This window comes from Balaenoptera borealis (genome assembly GCF_965194805.1).
Source record: "Balaenoptera borealis genome assembly, chromosome: 8".
NCBI classification, from domain to species: Eukaryota; Metazoa; Chordata; class Mammalia; order Artiodactyla; family Balaenopteridae; genus Balaenoptera; species Balaenoptera borealis.
This window is the reverse complement of record NC_138865.1, coordinates 43842520-43865504: the sequence shown is the minus strand read 5'-3', so window position 1 is coordinate 43865504 and position 22985 is coordinate 43842520. Positions and strand designations below refer to the sequence as shown.

The following is a 22985-nucleotide window of genomic DNA, read 5'->3' as shown; positions in this document are numbered from 1 at the left end:
CAGGCCCAACATACTCACTACTCCTAAAAGGTGGAATGAGCAAGGGATGACAAGGAGAAATCTTGTCATCTTGCATTATTTTATTTCCTAACACAGTGACTCTCCAAACAGGAAGTGAAGAAATGTATAAAAACATGCTTAATTATTATTGGTTACTTTATTATTAAAATCATCATAATTATTATGTTTTATTATGTTAAGGCAGCCTATGAATGTGGTAGATAATGCTTTGGTTGCCACATTTCACTTGGCCTGATTATAAACTTGTAGTCAATCGCATTCCCAATTAGCCAATTCTTTACCTCTGGAGACTTTTTAAAATATAAATGCAAATCTTTATATTCATCTTAATAAGTTTGATTAGTTAAATTGGCTCCACTCTTCCATCCCTCTGAGGTTATTTTAGATCCTGAATATCTCAATCCATGTGAGATATTCATAATCAAAACCATCACTCTAGTTGCCTGCCATCTGATAATTTGTTGTGCCATCTAAGACCTCGTTCACAGTAACAATAATACAATGCAACTAGCAATAAAACCCTGCCATTTAAACCTAGATTATTCCCTGTCCATTAAGGTTGACTTACATCCTTACTATAGTATACCAGGTAAGATTATTTAACCAGTTTAAAATTCTCTGCAAATCACCTTATGAGTCTCAAATTCATTTTTAACACTTATACAAGTGATATAAGTAGCTTTTTTGTCACATATCTTTCCAAAATCCCAATCTTGTATTTTTTATATTATGCCATAACAGGACATTAAATCTGGATGGTGCATGATATTGCAGTATCTCTAGTCCTTTGTGATTTCATGCTGTCTGTTGGGGATTGCTCTTGCCTTTGTATAAAAACACAATCAATAAGCTTTTTCTGAAATTTATTGATAATTGACAGATATTTTGTTTGTCCTTCATATCACTTCCTGATTATGATTGGCACTTCTTGAGATATAATTTTATTGTTCACAAATGGAGAAATTATCCTTGCTACCTACTCATCTCAGAGGCCCAATAATATTAACTAGGCTCTTTGTGAGGCCTATGGGAAAAGGGCATTGCTGTAACGACGTGCTATTATTGTTACAACCTCTAAATAACTCATTTCCTCGAAGATTGCTATGATTTGGATGTTCCCCAGCTCCTTAAATACCTATAACAGCTGCATAACCACAACTAATAAATGTGATAAGAACTTAAAAGCCATCACGTGTTTCAAAATCCCTAGTCTACAGCTATTCTGCTGACAGTACAAAATTATGTCAAGCGGCCAATTTCAAGGGATTCCCAGGAGACTTCCAAGTGGCTTAATTTAGAAACCCTTGAGGTTACCAAGTACACTGACTTGGACTTTCATCAAATTTGTACAAAAGCATGGCTCTGTCCCAGTTTTAGGGCATATGTGTTAGATTTAACACACTGTGAACTCTGCTAATAGACCCTGCATTGGTTAAAAAAGGTGCCATCTCATGAGTTGCAGAAGACTATAACAATTAAGACATTATGACAAATATGCATATTTGGAAAAAAGTTTGGTTAGAGTCACTTTATTATTCTGATCTCTGTTGGGGTCAATATGCATTTTTATATTCATAACAATTTTTAGATTACAGAATTAGAAGATAAATATCAGGCTTTACCTATTTTAGAAAGAAATTTAAGATGAAAGAAAAATTCAGTTAGTTTCCTAACACCAAAAGAAAAGCAATTTTTATTATATACACATTTCGGCTATTAAAATATTTTATCTAAAATTAGTATCCTGATCTACACATAATTTTAGATTCTATCTTTTTATATTACATGATAACCTCTCAACAGTAGTAGACATTCTACAATACACTCTAATGGTGATGTTACACTTTAACATTTTCCTATCTCAAAATTAACTTGACTAATGATTAGACACTTGAATTGTTGCCCTTTTCCAATATTGTAACTACTTTAATAGAGAAAATTTGAAAACATAAAACATTATGTGTATATCTAACATTTTTACAAGATAAATTCTCAGAAAACTTATTTAAATAACTGAAGCCACGTTTTTTAAAGGTCTCAGTATAAAACTACCAGATTTTCTTACCTAAAGTGTTTACACTGCTATGCTTTTATTGATAGCAGTAAGTAATCATCACCAAGACTAACCACAGTAATCTGAGTTATGTTTATGTTTGCCTTCATTTGCATATTATTGATTACTGACAAGATTAAAAACATTTGCAGTTTAGTTAGCAATTTATATTTCTTTTTAAGTTTTCTATACTACTTTTATACTATACGGAAGTTCTTTGTCCATTTTAATGTTTCCTAGCTTAAGCTTTTTGTTATTAATAATAAAAACTGCGAAAAAAAACACATGGAGGCTAAACAATACACTAGTGAACAGCCAACGCATCACTGAAGAAATAAAAGAAAAAATCAAAATATACTTCGAAAAAAAATGGAAATGAAAACATGACAATCCAAAACCTATGGGACACAGCAAAAGCAGTTCTAAGAGGGAAGTTTATAGTGATACAGTCTTACCTCAGGAAACAAGAAAAATCTCCAATAAACAACCTAACCTTACACTTACAGGAACTAGAAAAAGAAGAACAAACAAAACCCAAAGATAGTAGAAAGAAAGAAGCCATAAACATCAAAGCAGAAATAAATGAAATAGAGACTAAAAAAAACACAGAAAAGATCAATGAAATTAAAAGCTGGTTCTTTGAAAAGATAAACAAAATTGAAAAACCTTTAGCAAGACTTATCAAGAAAAAAAAGAGAGATGGTCCAAGTTAATAAAATCAAAAATGAAAAAAGGAGAAGTTACAATCGACACCACAGAAATACAAAGGATCATAAGAGATCGTTATGAACAATTATACCTTAATAAAGTGGATAACCTATCAGAAGTGGAAAAATTCCCAGAAATGTGCAATCTCCCAAGACTGAACAAGGAAGAAACAGAAAATTATGAACAGACCAATGCCCAGTAATGAAACTGAATCAGGAATGAAAAAATAACTTCCAATAAAACAAAAGTCCATGACCAGATAGCTTCACAGGTGAATTCCACTAAACATTAAGGAAAGAGTTGACACCTCTCCTCAACCTACTGCAAAACATTTCAGAGGAAGGAACACTTTCAAACTCATTCTATAAGGTCAGCATCACCCCAATACCAAAAGAGAAAATATCACACACACAAAAAAAATTACAGGCCAATATCACTGATGAACATAGATGCAAAATTCCTCAACAAAATTCTAGCAAACTGAATTCAACAATACATTAAACGGATCATACCATGGTCAAGTGGGATTTATCCCTGGGATGCAAGGATGGTTCAAAGTATGCAAAACTAATATGAAACACCACATTAACAATTTGAAGAATAAAAACCACATGATCATCTCAACAGATATAGAAAAAGCTTTTGACAAAATTCAACATTCATTCATTGTAACTCTCCAGAAAGTGGGCATAGAGGAAACACACCTCACATAATAAAGGCCATATATGACAAGCCCACAGCTAACATTACACTCAACTGTCAAAAGCAGAAACCATTTTCTATAAGATCAGGAACAAGACAAGATGGCCCCTCTTGTCACTTATATTCACCATAGTATTGGGAGTCCCTCACCACAGCAATCAGACCCAACCTAAAAACTATTGAAACTCAATGAATTCAGTAAGATTGCAAGATATAAAATATATATGCAGAAATCTGTTGAATATCTATATGCCAACAACAAACTATGAGAAAGAGAAATTAAGAAAACAATCCCATTTACAATCACATCAAAAATAATAAACTACCTAGGAATAAATCTAAGGATGTAAAAGACCTGTACTGCGAAAACTATAAGACAGTGATGAAAGAAACTGAAGGTGACACAAAAGACAGAAAGATACACTGTGTTCACAGATTGCAAGAATATTGTTAAAATAACCATACTACCCAAGGCAATCTACAGATTCAATGCAATTCCTATAAAAATATCAATGGCACTTTTTCACTGAACTAGAATAAATAATTCTACAATTTGTTTGGAAACACAAAGACCTTGAATAACCAAAACAATATTGAGAAAGAATAACAAAGCTGCAGGTACCATGCGCCCTGATTTCAAACTGTACTACAAAGCTACAGTAATCAAAACAGTATAGTACCAGCACAAAAACAGACACATAGAAGAGGTCAATCAAACAGAATAAAGAGCCCAGAAATGAATCCACAATTATATAGGCAATCAATCTCGACAAAGGAGGCAATAATATCCAGTGGGAAAAGACAGTCTCTTCAATAAGTGGTGCTGGTAAAACTGGACAGCTACATGCAAAAGAATCAAACTGGACTACTTGTCACACCGTATACAAAAGTAAATACAAAAGTAAAATGCATTAAAGACTTAAATGTAAGCCCTGAAACTAAAAAAAACCTCTAGAAGAAAACACAGTATGCTCTTTGACATGGGTCTTAGTAATACTTTTGGGACATGTCTTCTCAGACAAGGGAAACAACAACAAACAAAAAATAGGACTACTTCAAACTAAAAAGCTTTTGCACAACAACGGAAATTAACAACAAAACAGAAAGGCTGCCTACTGAATGGGAGAAGATATTTCCAAACTATATATCCAGTAGGGGTAAATATCTAAAATATACAAAGAATTCATACAACTCAACATCAGAAAAACAAACAACCCAATTAAAAACTGGACAGAGGATCTGAATTGACATTTTTCCAAAGACATACACATGACCCACAAGCACATGAAAAAATGCTCAACATCACCCATCATCAGGCAAAAGCAAATCAAAACCACAATGAGATATCACTTCATTCTTATTGGAATGGCTAATATAAAAATGACAACAAATAACAGCTCTTGGTGAGGATGTAAAAAAAAAGGAACCCTTGTGTACTCTTGCTGGGAATGTAAATTGGTGCAGCCACTATGGAAAACAGTATGGAGATTCCTTAAATAATTAAAAAGAGAACTGCCACATGATCCAGCAATTTCACACCTGGGTATTTATCTGAAGAAAAATAATAGTTCAAGAAGATACATGCACCCCAATGTTCACTGCAACATTATTTACAATAGCCAAGGTATGCAAGTAATCTAAGTGCCCATCAATATATGAATGGATAAAGATGTGATACATACACACACACACACACACACACACACTGAAATATTACTCAGCCATAAAAAGTATGAAATCTTACCATTTTCAGCAACATGGATGGACCTAGAGGGTATTATGCTAAGTGAAATAAGTCAGAGAAAGACAAACACTGTATGATTTCACTTATATGTGGAGTCTAAAAAGCAAAACAAATGAACATAATGAAGCAAACAGAGTTAAAGATACAGAGAACAAACAGGTGGTTGCCAGAAAGGAGGGAGTTGAGGGAAGGAAAGAAATAGTGAGAGGGATTAAGAGGTACAAACTTGTAGTTGCAAAATGAGTCACAGGTATGTAATGTACAGTTGGGGAATATAGTCAATAACTATATAATACTTTTGTATGGTGACAGTAACTAGACTTATCTTGGTGATCATTTTGAAATGTGTAGAAATATCAAATCACTATGTTGTGTAATGTGAACAAACATAGTGTTGTAGGTGAATTATGCTTCAAAAACCAACAAACAAATTCATGGAAAATGAGATCAGATTTGTTGATTACAGAAATGGCGTGTGGAAGGAGGGAGAATTAGATGAATGTAGTCAGAAGGTACTAACTACAAGTTATAAGATAAATAAGTACTATGGATGTCCTTTATAACATGATAAATATAATTAACACTGCCGTATGTTATATATGAAAGTTGTTAAGAGAGTGAATTCTAAAAGTTCTCATCACAGGGAAAGATATTTTTTCCATTTCTTTAATTTTGTATCTATAGGAGATGACAGATATCCACTAAACTTAGTGTGATAATCATTTCATGATGTACGTAAGTCAAATCATTATGCTGTATACCTTAATCTTATACAGTGCCGTGTGCCAATTTTATCTCAATAAAACTGGAGGAAAAAAATAAAATGAATCAAGTCTTTTAACATGAGAATTTTAGCATTTTATGATTATATACTTTGCTCTGTCTCATCTCACCTCCTAGTGTTTCCCAGCATTAGGTGGTCTTTTATATTCATGTTTTTATTAATTTTAGTTGGAGTAGTCTTTCATCCATATTTTTGATATTCACTTTGAATTCCATGTTCATACTATGCCCAAAAGACAGTTTTCTGTTTTCATTGTATTGGCTTTTATTTTATGTCATCTCTTTCTCTTTCTTGCTTCCTACATTGTATTCATTTCTAAGTTGCCTGGTGTATTTTCTCATCAATGTTCATAAATGGCACTGTGGAGTTATTCTCAGTGTCCTTCCATGTCTTAGCTATATTTCTACTGACTTTACATATCACTAACAAACATAATTAATTCTCAAATTGAAATCTTCCCCAACCTCACCCTTCTAGAAATCATTGTGAACATATTCCATTCTGTTTCAACATTTCAGGAAGTGAGGTCTAATGTATTTTTTCCTCTGTGAATAACTTTTTGTTTTGCCTTCATGATTTTTGAGTTAACAAAAAGGCTACAAACAGGGAAATGTTTATAGCCTAGGCTCTAGAATAAAATACACATGAGTTTGAAGCTTGCCTCTGCCTCTTGCTAGTTATGTCACTATGGGAAGCTGACTCAAATTCGTTAAGCTTCAGTTTCCTCTCAGGTAAAGGAAGATGATAGTTGAGCTCTGCCATAAGACTGCTGAATGAAAGAAAGAAGGAAAGAAATGGAGGAAGGGAGAGAAGGAGAGGAGGGAGACCAGGGAGGGGAGGAAAGGGGGGGAAAAAGGGGGAGGGAGGAAGGGAGAGACAAAGAGAGGGAGGGAGAGGGAGAAATGATATACTGAAGACAGAGAACTTAACACTCTGCCCAGCAAATAGTACACAATACACATACACAATAAATATGAACTATCACTATACCTTAAGGTGAGGTTTTTTCATTAATTACATTTATAGTTAGTGAGCTCACTTCATCTATATACTCAAGGTTATCTTCAACTTAGTTATATTTTTTCCATTACATTTTCTCCTTGAATTTAGCTCATGTGGATCCTCTCTCTCTCCCTCTCTCTCTCACACACACACCACACGTTAAATTATCTCAGACTGTTTTTTTTTAACTAGTTAGTTTTGTTTTTGTGTGTTTACTATCTTATCTGCAGTTCACATCCTCCTTTCTATTGTGAATTTAGCAATTTAGTTTTTCATCAAAAATCAAGCTACTATATATAAAATAAATAAGCTACAAGGATATATTGTACAGCACAGGTAATACAGCCAATATTTGATAATAACTGAAAATGGAGTATAACGTATAAAAATTTTGAATCACTGTGCTGTACACCTTAAACTTTTTAACACTGTAAATCAACTACATCTCCATTAAAAAATCAAATAAATCAAGTTTCCCTTAATTATGTCTTCCCATATATAGTCCACACTTTCACTCCTTACCTCCTTACTCTGTTTTAATCTTTGTAGCACTTAAAACCACTTACATATTATAAACTTATCTGTCTACTGTCTACTGACACTCTTTAGAGTAGGAGGTCTGCTGCTCTGTTCATTGCTGTATACTCTGTGTCTAGAATGGTTTCTGATCAACTGGTCATTCAATAAATATTTGCTAACTAATAAAAATCAACAAATGAATACTCAACATTTGATTTACAACCATTAATTAGTATACTATTGATTGTTGTCTGTTCCACTGAAATAATTTGCTTTAATTCCTGAGCTTTATCCATTTCTTGAGCTTTGCCATAACTTTACTTTGACAATTTATTCATACACAAGCCTCTGTTATAAGGAAGCTAACTTCACTGATGTGCACAGATTTTCTTTGCTTATTTCAAGGGTACCTTGAAGATAGCTGGAGAACTTCCCTTCTTCTCTAATTGACATGATTATCCTCAGGAGGAGCACACTGTGAAAATGCTCTTGCTTTATGTAGAACCCAAGTTGCCAAGAGTCAGCGTTTTATACTCTCTGTCCTAGTTGCAAGTACACTTTCCACAGCCACGTAATACATAGTCCTCAGGTAGCCAAACCATAAATCACATAATGCCCATAGACTGACCTAAAATGTAGCTCTTAGCACACAAAACCCAATGAGCATGGAGTGCTTTCTGTTTCTTTACAAGCCATTCCATTTTTTTATGATGATAAATTATAGTTCAATATTTCCCCCCCAAATATAAACTCATTTGAACAAGTCTTGCAGGGGGAGAAAAATGCAGAAGGTTTAATTTCACTGGTGCATGAAAGGTACCCTTCCCTATTTCAACTAGCAAAGCACATTTTCTCTCTTTTCTGATATTCTTTGGTAATTTTCATTGAAACAGGGTGGGAATTGGTGAGAAAACTGAGAATTAAGTAGTCAAAAATAATCACCATGAACTAGTAATTCATACCTAAAGTGTTCTCAATGGCTCCTACCGATTACTACAGCTGTTCTAATGATTCAGGAATGCTCATAATTTTATTTTGATCTTAATATATCAACAAGCCATATTTTATTACAGAAATCATATCCATTTCAAAAGTCTTACTAATGAATACATCATTAATTTAGTTGTATAAAACAGCAGATACCACCAACAGAAAGAAAAGGAAGATGTTGTTATCATGCTGGGTAGAGCAAGAAGAAGCTGTTGCTCAAATGAACATTATCCATTACATGTTTCCAGTGCCAAAATGTCTGACTACATCTTTAAAAAAATGTAGCAAAAACCTAAGGTATAGTATAGTAATATATGCTTGATTTGATAAAGATTAGTCATATACTTGGCAAGTTAAAGCTATTGAATGCAACCAATTTGAAATTCCTATGTAGTTTGACACAACAGAGTAATATAATGAATATGCTGTATCCTTGAAAATGAATTTAAAGAAAACACTCCAGCTGCATGTATCAATACTAATGGATGTTTGAGCTAAAAGGGAAAATAGAAATACGGTACATATATTATCTGTATAGAGTTTAAAAACAACCAAAATGAAACTATTATTATATTCAGGCATGTGAAAGATACAGGGAAAATAAGAAGATGGGAAACAAAATTCAGAATCATTACTTTCTCTAGAGCCTTCAGCTATATGAGGGAAGTGCTATAGATTTTGCTGGGACTTCATGAGAACTGATTTAATAGTCTGTTTCTTAAGTATAATGCTAGGTATATGAGTATTTTCTTACTCTTCTACTTACAAATATGTAACATTTTGTATTATGAAAAGTAAATAGAAAAACCTTTGCATCAGTTAAATAATGTTGTCATTTAGCAAAAATTTTAGTCTAAATGAATTAATAAAATAATTTATAATTTCCTGTAGCTACTTACGCCATTTCTTTGCTTTTACATTATTTCTATTTTCTCAGTCTCTGCATTCCCAGTATCCCACCAGTTTCCAAATGATATAGGGAAAATATCACCCACAAAGTCTTCATAATTTGCCTCGTGAGGTGTAAATCACTGACATTTCTTATCAATTTACCTTGTGTTTAAAATATTTTAATATCTTATTTCCTTATACATTTTCCATTTGTTTTAAAAAGGTAATGTGCTTTCTTAAACATGGACTTCTTCACAGAAGCTAATATAAAATCTCACATATGAGGGCAATCATAATATTTTGATTTCAATGAGTAAATATAAAACAATCTGAAATGTGTTTCTTGCTTTTATTAAAGATGATTTTTAAATGAAACACTATGGTATCAATTCGAAGATGAGTTTTTTCACATATTAATGCCACATTTAAAATCAAAGGCAGTATAGATTTAATAAAATATCATACATGGACTCACATGTAGAATTTCATATTCCAAACAGAAATTTCTATTTACCTGCTTTTGTGGGGCTTCCAAGACCATTTTACTGTAGAGTTTTTAACATGCGTTTATATTTATGGGGTTCTGTGTGTGTGTGTTTGTGTGTGTGTGTGTGTGCAATGCTTAAAATTGAAGGGGAACATCCCTCCATGGAAAAGGAGAGTTTACAGGAAAGAATTACCTAGGCATTCCAAAATACCCTAGATTTTTATTTAGATAATTAATCCTGATAAATATCTTTGTCTATAAAAATAGATAAGCTGACTATTCCATTAATAGTTTTACTGACAGGGTCATCATTCCATACTCTTTATTAGCACCACTTCTCCCAATACATGTTCTAGATATGATTGCTTGTAATACTTAAATATATGTATAGAGCAACTTTTGAGGTAGCTGATCATTATGTGTTTGCTCACCTCAATTTACCACTGCAAAAGCAACATTCTCATTTCATGAGGTGAAAACCATGTTTTTCTCAGTAACAATTAATTTGATTTAGGAATTCAGCACACACATTTCAGTGTAACCCCACGTGGAAAGTGAGCACAAGGGAACCTAGCCAGCTTTGAGGTAACTGGTCTTGAACTCTGCCCAACACAGGTATTCCTTGCTGAGTTGTGCCAATATAACCCAGTCAGGTACCCTACTTTGGCCTATAAACCACAGAGAAAATAAACTGAAAATGCATAATTCCTCCCAAGGCTACCTTCTTGAGTGACACTGCGAGATACTCCCAGTGTTTCATCCCTCTGCACATAAAGTAACAGAAGTTTGGGAACAAGATAATTACACTGATGCAAAACAAAGTTTTTCTACCATTTCATGATTTTATTCTTCCTTATATGTTGTGGTTTCATATAAAATAGTTAATCTGATTGTTCACTAAGAATGACCTCCTATTTTTATTTTTCACTGGCACTCTGAGAGAAATAGAAAAAAAGTTCAGGTATGATCTGACTTAAATATGTGCAAAAGATTCTGAGTTTTTGCAAAACCAGTTTCTCATTCTCTAGGGAAGATGTGGCAGGGACTTGGGGAAAGGAGGAGAGAGGTCCAAGGGGTTAATACACAAGAGGGAAAGATAGAATAGGTAAGAAGGAGAATATCTGAATGGAAAGAAGGAGTATTTCCCAACTTCATGACCAGTTAATAGAATGAAAGGGACTCAGGAAAAGAAGTTTCCTCAAATGCGGACTCCATCAGCACCATTGACAAATATCCTATCATTGCACATGTCAGCAAACCTCTCCTCCCTCTATAAAACAAAAATGTTTGAAAATATATACACCTTGTGTATAATAGGACATGAAGTGAAAAACATCTCCCTCAACAAAAGAGAAATGAACACAACAGCTGTTCTTTGGCTTTTGAGTCAGGTAGTAGGTATCCTGCCCTCCTTACGTTGTAATTGACTTCCACTGGGTAAGCACTCTTTGCCTATCCCTTCTTTTTGAAAAGGAGAAACTGATCATCACTAGTAGTCAACACTTCATGCTCCATGAGGAAGCAGATATGACTACCGGGTGTAAGTACACAAACACACTGAATACTACTCACTGCAGCTTCACTGGTTCAATAAAACGTTTTGAAAGTTATGGCGTCAGCCAAGCCATATTACCAAACAGGTCTCTTTTTTTTTTTTTTTTAATTTTCCGATCTATTTCTACACTAAGCCTTGCCTTCCACCCTATATGTCTTTGCCTATCATTGACTATGATTGTATAAGCTGTATAGTCTGAAATAGATCTTAAAATGTTCTTGTTCTGGCATCATCATGATCTCGCCTATTTCCATTCTTATATGAATCATAGCCAAAAAGAAAAAAAAAAGGAATTCCCCTATGATCTTAGATCCAGGGCAGTAACTATACTTATAGTCATCAAGGAACAAAACTTCATTCCCAGGAATCTGCATGTCTGCTTCTGGCTTCCTCTAGAATTTCAGGTCTATAGAATGTTGCCATTAAAATTTATGAGTGTTTTGCTTCTGACAATACTGAAAGATAATCTGAAAAAATGGCTAGTTATGAAAAACCTGCACATACAGGAAAATGTAGCAAGCATGCCTTAATTTGCACAGTAGATCTTATGTCAGTAACAAAATTCATTTGTTTTGTAATATCAAAGTAGCTGATATAGAAATAACCTTCCCAAAGAATTATACAGATTGGACAAAATCTCTAAAATCTCTAAAAAACAATTATTTGAGACACTATAGAGTTACAAAAAACTAAGCAGAAAATTGGGGTAAAATGATCTTAAAAAGAAGGGACCCTGTAATAGTTTTCTAGGGCTGTTGTAACAAATTACCACAAACTAAACAACTTAAAACAACATTCACTTATTATATCACAGTTCTGTAGGTCAGAGGTCTGAGCAAAGTATGGCTGAGCTCTCTCTTCTGGTTCTCACAGGACTGATAACATGGTGCCAGATAGCTGTGTTCTTCCCACATAACCCCCTCCATCTTCAAAGCTAACAGGGGAGGAAGGATTGTGTGTACATACAGTCCTTTCCTATTCTTTCAGTATCTTTCTTCAAGAAAGAGAGATTCTCTGGTTCTTGAGTTTGGGGTTAGCATATACACACTACTATATATAAAATAGATAACCAACAATGGTCTACTGTATAGTACAAAGAACTATACTCAATATCTTGTAATAACGTACAATGGGAAAGAATCTAAAAAAGAATATACATTTAACAATCACTTTGTTGTATACCTGAAACTAACACAACATTATAAATCAACTATATTTCAATAAAAATTTTTTAAAAATAAAATAAAAGCTCATCTAATTAGGTCAGGCCCTCCATGGGTAACCTCATTTTCTTAAAGTTAACTATGCTATATAATATAACCTAAGTAGAAAAGTGATACACCATCATACTCACATTCACAGGGATTTATACAGGCCTGTATACCAAGGAAAGGAATCTTGGGGGGCCCATCTCAAAATTCTGTCTACCATAGGACCACCTTGGACAAATGCTCACTTACGTGGCTTTTTCCATGAAAACATTCTGCAGAACACAAGAATGCCGGGTGGCTAGAACTCAAATAGAAAGCCAGCAGTTTTACTGGCTTAAAATATGAAAAGACAAAGATCAGAAATTGCAGACCAGCTGGAAATTGAGGGGATAAATTTCAGAGAGGAAGGAATCACAGAAAGGAACAAAACATCTACATACCAACAGTTAAATTTTTGGTTGACCTCTTATTATGTCAATATAGTAAACAATATTTATTTTCCAATTTTGAATCAGTCTTGTGTTCCTGAGATAGATCTCACTTGGTCATGGTGCATTATTTTCATATATTCCCGAATCTAAAAATATTTTGTTGAGGATTTTTTACGTATACGTTGATGAGGGATACTGATCTATAGTTTTCTTATAATATCTTTATCTGATTTGGCATTAGTGGAGTACTGACCTTATAAAATGAGTTGGGAATCATCCTCTCTTCTTCTGTTGTCTAGAAAAGATTATTAAAAAAAGGTACTTTTTTTTAATATGTTAGGAAAAATTTGCTAGTGAAGTCATCTTGGCCTGAAGTTTTCTTTTTTGGAAGACTGCCTTTGTTTTTGATGTCAAATCCAAAAAATCATTGCCAAGACCAGTATTAAGGAGCATACCTGCTATGGTAAGCTTAGCTTAAGCTTATGGAGTTTACATTTCTAAAAAAAGAAACTTTTCTTCTATAAGTTTTATAGTTTCAGGTCTTTAATCCATTTGAGAGTTTTTTATGTATGGTGTAAAACAGGGATCCAGTTTCATTCTTTGTATACGGTTATCTAGTTTTCCCAACAACATTTATTGAAGAGACTTTTGTTTCCAAATTGTATATTCTTGGCTCCTTTTACTGTAAATTAATCGACCATATATGCATAGGTTTATTTCTAGGCTCTCTATTCTGTGCCATAGATGTGTGTGTTTTTATGCCAGTATCATACTGTTTTGATTAGTATTGTTTTGTAATATAGTTTGAAATACAGATGTAAGATCCCATTTGGGGTGGGGGGTTGTTTTTGTTCTTTCTCAAGATTGCTTTGGCTATTCAGGGTCTTTTGTGGTTCCATACAAATTTTAAGATTGTTTTTCTATTTCCATGAAAAATTCCATTGGAATTTTGATAGAGATTGCATTGAATCTACAGATGGCTTTGAGTAGTACTGATATTTTAACAATATTAATTCTTCCAATTCATGAGCAGGGTATCTTTCCATTTATTTGTCTTCTTCAATTTCTTACAGCCATGTCTTAACATTTACAGTGTACAGATCTTTCAACCAGTTGGTTAAATTTAGTCTTGGTTATTTTATTCTTTTTGAAGCAATTGTAAATGGTACTGTTTTCTTTATTATTTTTCAGATCAGACTATCTTTTCTGACTCATCCCCCACCCTCCCGTAACTACTGAAAACTTGTCTTCATGTCCTTTGGAACTTATGTTCCATCACTGACATAATCCTCCATATTCTTAACTTATTCTCGCAATGATTCTTTTAGCTTATTATTTTACCTAAAGGTTGTTTTGTTTCATTTTTCTATGAAGATACTGCCTCTCCTATGTTCAATATTAAATATTTTTATTATCACACCACATTTTATTACTAGTTTTTGAGGTCAGTAGGTATCTTCTTTCTTTTTAATATTATTTTCAGACCATTTTCTCTTCTTCCTCTCTAAAAGTACCTAGGTTTGAAATCATGTCATGCAATTAATACCACTGAGAACTCCTAATTTTAGTCATCAACAAACTTAAAAGTCACTCTCCTCCTCGTTTCTCATATATATTAACTCCTGAATTACTGTCACTCTCTCCTATATAACACAAGTCCTATTTCTTGTGCTATAAATATCTAGATGATCTGTCCCATCTGGTCTCTCTGACCCTGAACTTTTCTCCTCCAGTGATCTTATTTCTAGCTGACTTCAGCCTTTACTTTCATGACTATACATTGGAACTCATCATTTCCAATGTCTTCAATGACTCTATAATTTCAAATTCCAACATTCCATTCTGTGAACATAACCTCCTCTCTTTCTATCTCAGTCCTTCTAGTTCCACATATCCAGGAAATACTCAACTCCATTGCAATTTAAAATCTGTATCACCACCCTTTTCTCCCCTTCACCTACTCATTTTCTCTCCTTTACACTACTGAAGTCAATAGTTAAACATTACAAACTTTCTGCATATATTCTTAATTCTCTTGCTCTTCCATTTCTTCATCTAATTGCACTGACAAAACTGCACCTCTGTTTATATCCAAGTCTCTACTTCTTCCATATTTGTACCACTATAGCAAAATATGGCTGGATAAAAGCAATACCATATTGACTGGCCTTGCTTTTAGTTCAAGACCACAGCCCTTAATGATGTTGTTATAGATAATATGACCACATATTTTATTGTCAAAACTGGAAAACTTCTAAAAGTGAAAAATCAGTGTCATTGTTACATACTATAGGCATAAATCAGGACAGTCTGAAGTAAATTGGGACTGTCCTTGGGAAACTGTGATGTATGATCACTCAGATTTTTGGTGAAATGCCCACAATATTGTCTAGGCCAACTGGGTTTCTTTTTTGTAACTGACTTTACTCAAAGGCTGAACTGCAATAATTCACCCCTCCATCCCATATAATTTTCTTCATTCAAAGGACTGTTATTCTCAATGACTTTTACATTAGTAAATCTAGTGCCCAATTACCAATGCTCATATGACTGTAGTTCCCAGCAGCACTTGACAATTTGGCCACTCTCGCCCTCAAAACACTTTCTTAACATCTAGAACACTACACACTTCTAGATGTCTCCTTATTTTACTGGCTACTTTTTTCAGAATCATTTGCTACTTCCTCTTCATTTCCCAGACTTCTTAAGGCTGGGTGCCCTATGACATAAACCTTAATCCTTTTACTTTCCCTGTCAACACTCACTCCCTTGGTGACTTAATCTTGGTTCTTGGAGTTAAGTTCTATCTAGACAGAGATGACTTCACATCTATGTCTCCTATCTAGATAGAGATGACTTCACATCTATGTCTCCAAACAATCTCTCTCCCCTTAATACAAGATGTCATATTCAACTGCTTCTTCTCCCTACTTGGAGGTCTCAAAGTTATCTAAATTTAACAAAATTAAGATTTCCAAATCTAAATTCTTGACCTTCCCTCCAAAACTGCTGTTATCTCAATCATCTCCCATCTTTGTTAAAGTCTTGCAGTTGTTCAAACCAAAAACTTAGAGTTAGTTTTAAACTTTCTTTTACTATCACACTTCATTTAAAATCCACCAACAAGCTGCATTCGCTCTACCTTCAAAATATTTCCAGAGTCTGACCACACATTGCCACCTCTACTGCTACTACCCTGGCTTAACTCAAAATCATTTCTCAGCTGGATTATAGGAATAGATCATCTTGCTTCCTTCCATTTTCCTCTACATTTTATTCAACATAAAATGTAGAGTGACTTCATAAAATCTGAAACACTGTTACTACTCTGCTCAAACTTTCTGTAGGCTACCTATTTACTTAGAGTAAAAGTTGAAGTTCTCCAACAAGCTCCTTCCATATCTCACTACCACTCCCCACTACCTCTCTGACATTACTAGTGTCCTCAGATTATTTTACTTCAGTCACAATTGCTGTTTCTCAAACACCCAGAATGCTTCACCCCCAGAGTGCTAGCATATGCTGTTTCCTTTACCAGGAATACTTTTCTTCCAGATACCCACATACCTTATTTTCTCATCTCTTTGCTTACATTTCACTATCTCAGAAGATTCATTTATTGAATTTCCAACCTCTAAAGATGCAATTTCCATAAGAACACCAACCACTAAAGATGCAATTTCCATAAGAATATCAATTTTATCAATTTTTTTCCATTGTTCTATTTCTAGTGCCTAGTGGGTTCTCAATAAATATTCATTGAGGGCTTCCCTGGTGGCGCAGTGGTTGAGAATCTGCCTGCCAATGCAGGGGACGCGGGTTCGAGCCCTGGTCTGGGAGGATCCCACATGCCGCGGAGCAACTAGGCCCGTGAGCCACAATAACTGAGCCTGCGCGTCTGGAGCTTGTGCTCCGCAACAAGAGAGGCTGTGACAGTGAGAGGCCCGCGCACCATGATAAGGAGTGGCCCCCACTTGCCGCAATTAGAGAAAGCCCTCGCATAGAAACGAAGACCCAACACAGCCATAAATAAATAAATTAAATTTTAAAAAAAATATTCATTGAATAAATGAATGATTTCAATGTTTCTCTGCCTCTTAGTAGACTCTGAGAGCTTCATGATTTTATAGCAATATAAAACAGCAGCTGATCTTCATAACAGTTGATGACATAGTTGAAACTTAACCCCGATGACTTGGAGCAAACATATGGTTCAAGACAGAGGAAAAATTTTTTTAGAGGATGAGTATTCTAGAGAGATTGAAACACCAGGGTCTTTGTTGGTGTTCAGGCTCTTCTCACACGACTCTTTCCTGGTCTTTCCTACCTTCAGATAGGTATGCGACCAAGAGCCAAATTCTAAATATAAGGCCTAGACCCAAAGCAAATGGGATCTCAGAGGGTATTTATCCTATTTTAAGCTCTGTAACAAGTTTAATGAACAAAATATTTACTTATATTTCATAAATGCCTGATTAGGCAACCACATTGACTGTTGTTCTTATTCTTAACGTGCACAAGAATCCCTTTGTTGCTTATTTAAAATGCAGATTCTCGGGCTTCCCTGGTGGCGCAGTGGTTGAGAATCTGCCTGCCAATGCAGGGGACGCGGGTTCGAGCCCTGGTCTGGGAAGATCCCACATGCCGCGGAGCAACTGGGCCCGTGAGCCACAACTACTGAGCCTGCGCGTCTGGAGCCTGTGCTCCGCAACAAGAGAGGCCACGATAGTGAGAGGCCCGCGCACCGCGATGAAGAGTGGCCCCCGCTTGCCACAACTAGAGAAAGCCGTCGCACAGAAACGAAGACCCAACACAACCAAAATAAAAAATAAATAAATAAACAAATGTGGGGTTAAAAAAAAAAAAAAAAAGCTTTAAAATGCAGATTCTCTGACCCCATCCCTATAGATTTTACATAGTCAGTTGTGGGTGGGACCAAGGAATTTGCATTTCTAACAAGTAACCAACCCTTGCCCCTGATATCGACCAAACAATACAACACATTGAGAAAAACTGACATAAGGCTTTGAAACTAAATCCATTACTAATAAATAATGATTTTTTAAGAGAGTTTGCCTTTTATCTTCCTGAAGAACCTATAGTTATAGCACCCAGCTAAAGATGCAGAAACTCATATCTCAGCCTTATATTTTCCATTTGAGACATGTCTAAAAATAACATGATACCTAATTAGTAAGCAAAATGTTAATTATCTTCATTATCACCCACTTATTTAAGAACTGGTCATAAATTTGAAATTAAAATTAACCACCCTCTCAAAGTTGGTATTTCTAAATACCAACTCCACTCCAAAAGAAATGACTTACTTTAAAGCACAACAAACCATATAAACCATATTACACCCAAACATCCCTGGGGATTACACTGAACTCAAACAGAAAGTAGAATATAATTGAGAATCAAAGAAGTTTTTCTGTGATGAGTACAGGTTAAACTACTGGGAATCAACATGAAATATCAAAAGGAATCTCATTAATAGTGTTCATTCCGCCACTGACAGGCTTTATTTTCTTTAGCTGTAAAATCAACAAGCTTGAATAAATATTTGCTGAAGCGTCTGCCTTGCTCAAAGTTTTATCTTCAATATAATATGTTTACAAAACAAGAAAATAAATTCATGAAATTTTTTATCAAAATTTTAAAATAAATACTGGTATTTAGATGAAATAGTTTTAGTGATCTGGAGAATTAATTCCTTACTTGATTCCTTATAAAGATAAGTACAGGACATCTCACTGTAAGTTTATGCAAACTAACTGACAATATATGTTCAAATTCTTCATAATTATGAGCATTTATCAGAGGAGTAAAATGTATTAGAGAATACATCTATGATCTCTTTTATACTGTAAGCAAAATAGCATTGATTCTCAGAAACCACAAACCCTTTCAACTAAAAGGTGTAAACCTTTTTACTTCAGAACAAAACCCACATCAGTTTATTTTAGAAGGACTAAATTTGTATACTTGACCTTAAGTCAAGAAGTTATAAAAATCTGTTCAACTGGTTGCATTAAAAAAGAAAAACAAAAAGACTCATAGAGAAAAATCACTAAACCTTACTGCATCAAACCTGGATTGTGGTGGTAGTTTATGCTAATATGAGTCCTATGTGTATACTGAAAATTGCATTTAAAAAAAGAAATCTATACAAATATCCTTGAAATCACACCACATCTTTATTGTTCACTTATAAATCTCTAGTGACCATATTAGATCATTATTAATGGTGATTATAAATAGTACCCAATAACCAGCTAGGATCATTATTTTACCTTTTATGAGACATAGAACTTTGTGTGGAATTGTCAGAATTTGTACATGTATTGGATTTTTTTCCTTCTCTCAGAAAGCTCTGGCATACCAGTTGGCAGGATAGTCTGGAAAGATTTAGAATTTGGAACCTAAGAGAGCTTTAAGGCACCACATAGTCTCTAATTGCCCCCAAATTATACAGTTTGTAGCAATTTGTAAAATACTGAGTTAACCCAGGTGGCCCTATTGTTTCATGATTCCCTCCAGGATCCCCTGAAGCAAGTTGGATACTCTGTTGAATTTATACAACAACCTACTTTCCCATGAGTTCTTTGGACCAGCCCAGATGCCAGGAGTGACTCCTCGAGTCATACAGCAATGTACATTATTGTTCGTGAGGCCTCATCATTTCTGGTGCAAGGAGGTAAGCAATAAATAAATAGACATTGATCGTATTGCAACTGAGATGCCCACTGTAAGATATATAAGGATTAATTTGCTCTGATATTTACAATCAAGGAAGAGGTGATTAAATTTTATCATAAATCATGTAATATAGTATTAAGTGCCAAAAGATTGCTTCAGATGAATTTATTGTTAGTTCAGAGATAATCATGTATTTCTCTGGAAATAACTGCCTAAGGGGTAGCATGAATTTGACTTAGGCCTCAAAGGATGTGTAGATTTTGGACATATCAGAATTGAGTGGAACATATACTAAAGAGATAAAGGAGAACAGAGTAAAAGAATGTAAGTCATCTATGTGTAGGAGAAAAACAAATTGATAGATAAAGAAAATAAAAGAAAATTAGTGGAAATGCAATATATTTTAGGTTGAATAATTTGAAAAAGATGGAAAGTCATATTCAGGCAACATCATAGACCTTCTTTGAATGACAGAGTAAGAAGAAACTTAAGAGTTGTGCAATTTAGGGTCTGACAGTTAACAATTTGTGGTTAACTTCTGGTGGCCTCTTTATCTTGTATGTTCCTGATATTTGTTTCTTGTCAGTATGAAGAATCAAACCAAGACATGTCAGTTTGGCATGATTATAACTGCTGCAACAACTTGGCCTATTTTCTTTGACCCTCATGTCACAACTTAAGAAACACGGATTTGCTTTATAAATGTGTGCTGGAAAATGGAAGAGATGAAAAATATGAAATTTATAGTATTCATTTCCTCACACTTCTTGTAGCTCAAGAGCAGTTTGTTTTTTCAAACACTTGTGTCATGCTGTGAACTGACAGCCAGTCTTTAAAGTGAAATTCTTCTTAAATAAGGACAGTTCAACATCTTTCTCCTTTTGGCAAGGAATCAATAGTGCACTCAATTCTAGAATGTGCCTTCTGTTAGAAAAACATTGTATTTTAGTGTATTAATTTGTTGTTACAGTAATACCTGAAATTTATAAGGATGAGAAGATGGCTTCTGTCTTGAATTAGGCAAAGCTAAGAGAGCTAATCTAGTTTTATAAATGTGTGATCCTGATCCTAATTTTCCCTATTCTTAAAACATCTAGAAAAGCTCGAAGTAGTGAAGATGCCATATCAGGATTTGTGTGTCTCTCTCTTAATCTAGGAAGAAAAAGTTCACTAATATAATAAATAAGACAGAAAAAAATGAGATATTAATTTTTGTTCTGTTTTTGCTGAATTAGGAGTTATGGAAAAAGGACAGAGAACAACAGTCAGGCCTTTGTTATCTACTCTCTTGCTATGGGTAACAGAGAGGGGGGTTAACAGACTCTGTGTTTTAGGAGCTGTCTTGAAGAAAAACCCCACTCAGCTCACTATTAGGTAACAGAAATCATTGAGAAAAGAAGAACCTAGAGCATGGCCCTTTGAGGTCAAAGCTAACATAAACCAAAGCTGGGTAAAAACAAAAACATACCAGGATGTGATATGGACCTTTAGAAAACTAGGAACAGGAAAAAAAAAAAAAAAAAGAGGACAATAATTACATGTTTAGCTTACTATAGAAGTGGAAAAAGCAAGTATGAAGTGCTACTGGTATTTTCATCTTAGATGATCGTGAGATGGTGTGGACCAGGATTTGTAGAGGGATTATGAGCCAGTGTTGGATTGATGAGGTTATTAAATAATTGGGAATATTATACTTGCCACACTTCTTTCATCCTCCCTCCTGTGAGCATGATGAGGATGAGATGGTATGATCTATATACAGAACAATATGGTGCAATATTATAGATAGAAGAAATGAAACAGAGTTCTTTGAAATGAGGCTAAAAATTTACTAAAACTCTATATGGACTATATATCATGTCCACATATAAGACCCTCATTTTTTACTCCTTTTCAATCTTCATGTTAGTTAAGAAACTTCCCTCTAATGTTTTATTTTATTGATTGTAATTCTTTTGCTTTCTCCCATGAAAATGCAGATGGGGGTCAATAATTTGTTAGTTTCTGGGCAAAACACTGATTCTTCTATTTGAAGAAGATAAAACTATTTGATTTTTCTGTTGTCTTTGTTTCTCTTCCAATATACACTTATCTCCTTGAATAAAATTTTTCTGGAGTAAACTAATATAGTCTAATATGGAATTTAATTATATCTGAGCTGAATAATAGTTTGGGTAGTTTATCTGCTTGAACTCAAAGTGAACCTGAATATTTAAAGCTGCTCTTGAGACCAAACTGCTGATGGAAACAAAAATTTGCATCTCTGGTTACTCATTAAAGGCAAGAGCAAATATTTTTTAAAACGTAACTAGGAATTCATAATCATAAAGCTCTTAAAATTCCTATATACATAGTGAACATGACTATTAATGGTGTAGTTTCCTAAAAATTATAGTTTAACACTATTAAATTGGCCAGAGTGCTTCACAGATTGAGTAGTTTTTTCAAAAACCTACATCGGAAATTAATTAATTGAAAAAATGTTTACGAGGAAATAATTTCTGTAATTGAACACTATGTTCCCAAATTTTTTTTTTAAGCATGTAATTTAAGTTTCTTTTTAATTTATTATTTTATGCAGCAGGTTCTTATTAGTCATCAATTTTAAACATATCAGTGTATACATGTCAATCCCAATCTTCCAATTCATCACACCACCACCACCCCCCCCCTGCCGCTTTCCCCCCTTGGTGACCATACGTCTGTTCTCTACATCTGTGTCTCAATTTCTGTCCTGCAAACTGGTTCATCTGTACCATGTTTCTAGGTCCCACATATATGCGTTAATAAACGATATTTGTTTTTCTCTTTCTGACTTACTTCACTCTGTATGACAGTCTCTAGATCCACCCACGTCTCTACAAATGACCCAATTTCGTTCCTTTTTATGGCTGAGTAATATTCCATTCTATATATGTAACACAACTTCTTTATCCATTCATCTGTCGATAGGCATTTAGGTTGCTTCCATGACCTGGCTATTGTAAATAGTGCTGCAATGAACATTGGGGTGCAGGTGTCTTTTTCAATTATGGTTTTCCCTGGGTATATGCCCAGTAGTGGGATTGCTGGATCATATGGTAATTCTATTTTTAGTTTTTTAAGGAATCTCCACATTGTTCTCCATAGTGGATGTATCAATTTACATTCCCACCAACAGTGCAAGAGGGTTCCCTTTTCACCAC

At 34.3% G+C, this 22985-nt stretch overlaps 1 long non-coding RNA gene across 1 annotated transcript in view; it reads left to right on the top strand.

Moving 5' to 3' along the window:
- LOC309632785 overlaps positions 1-17969 on the top strand; it is a 145402-nt gene extending 127433 nt beyond the window's left edge. The window contains exon 2 of the long non-coding RNA XR_014247073.1: positions 16863-17969. This is a non-coding gene — a long non-coding RNA (uncharacterized lncRNA). The remainder of the gene's footprint in view (positions 1-16862) is intronic.
- The last annotated feature ends 5016 nt before the right edge of the window (positions 17970-22985 follow it).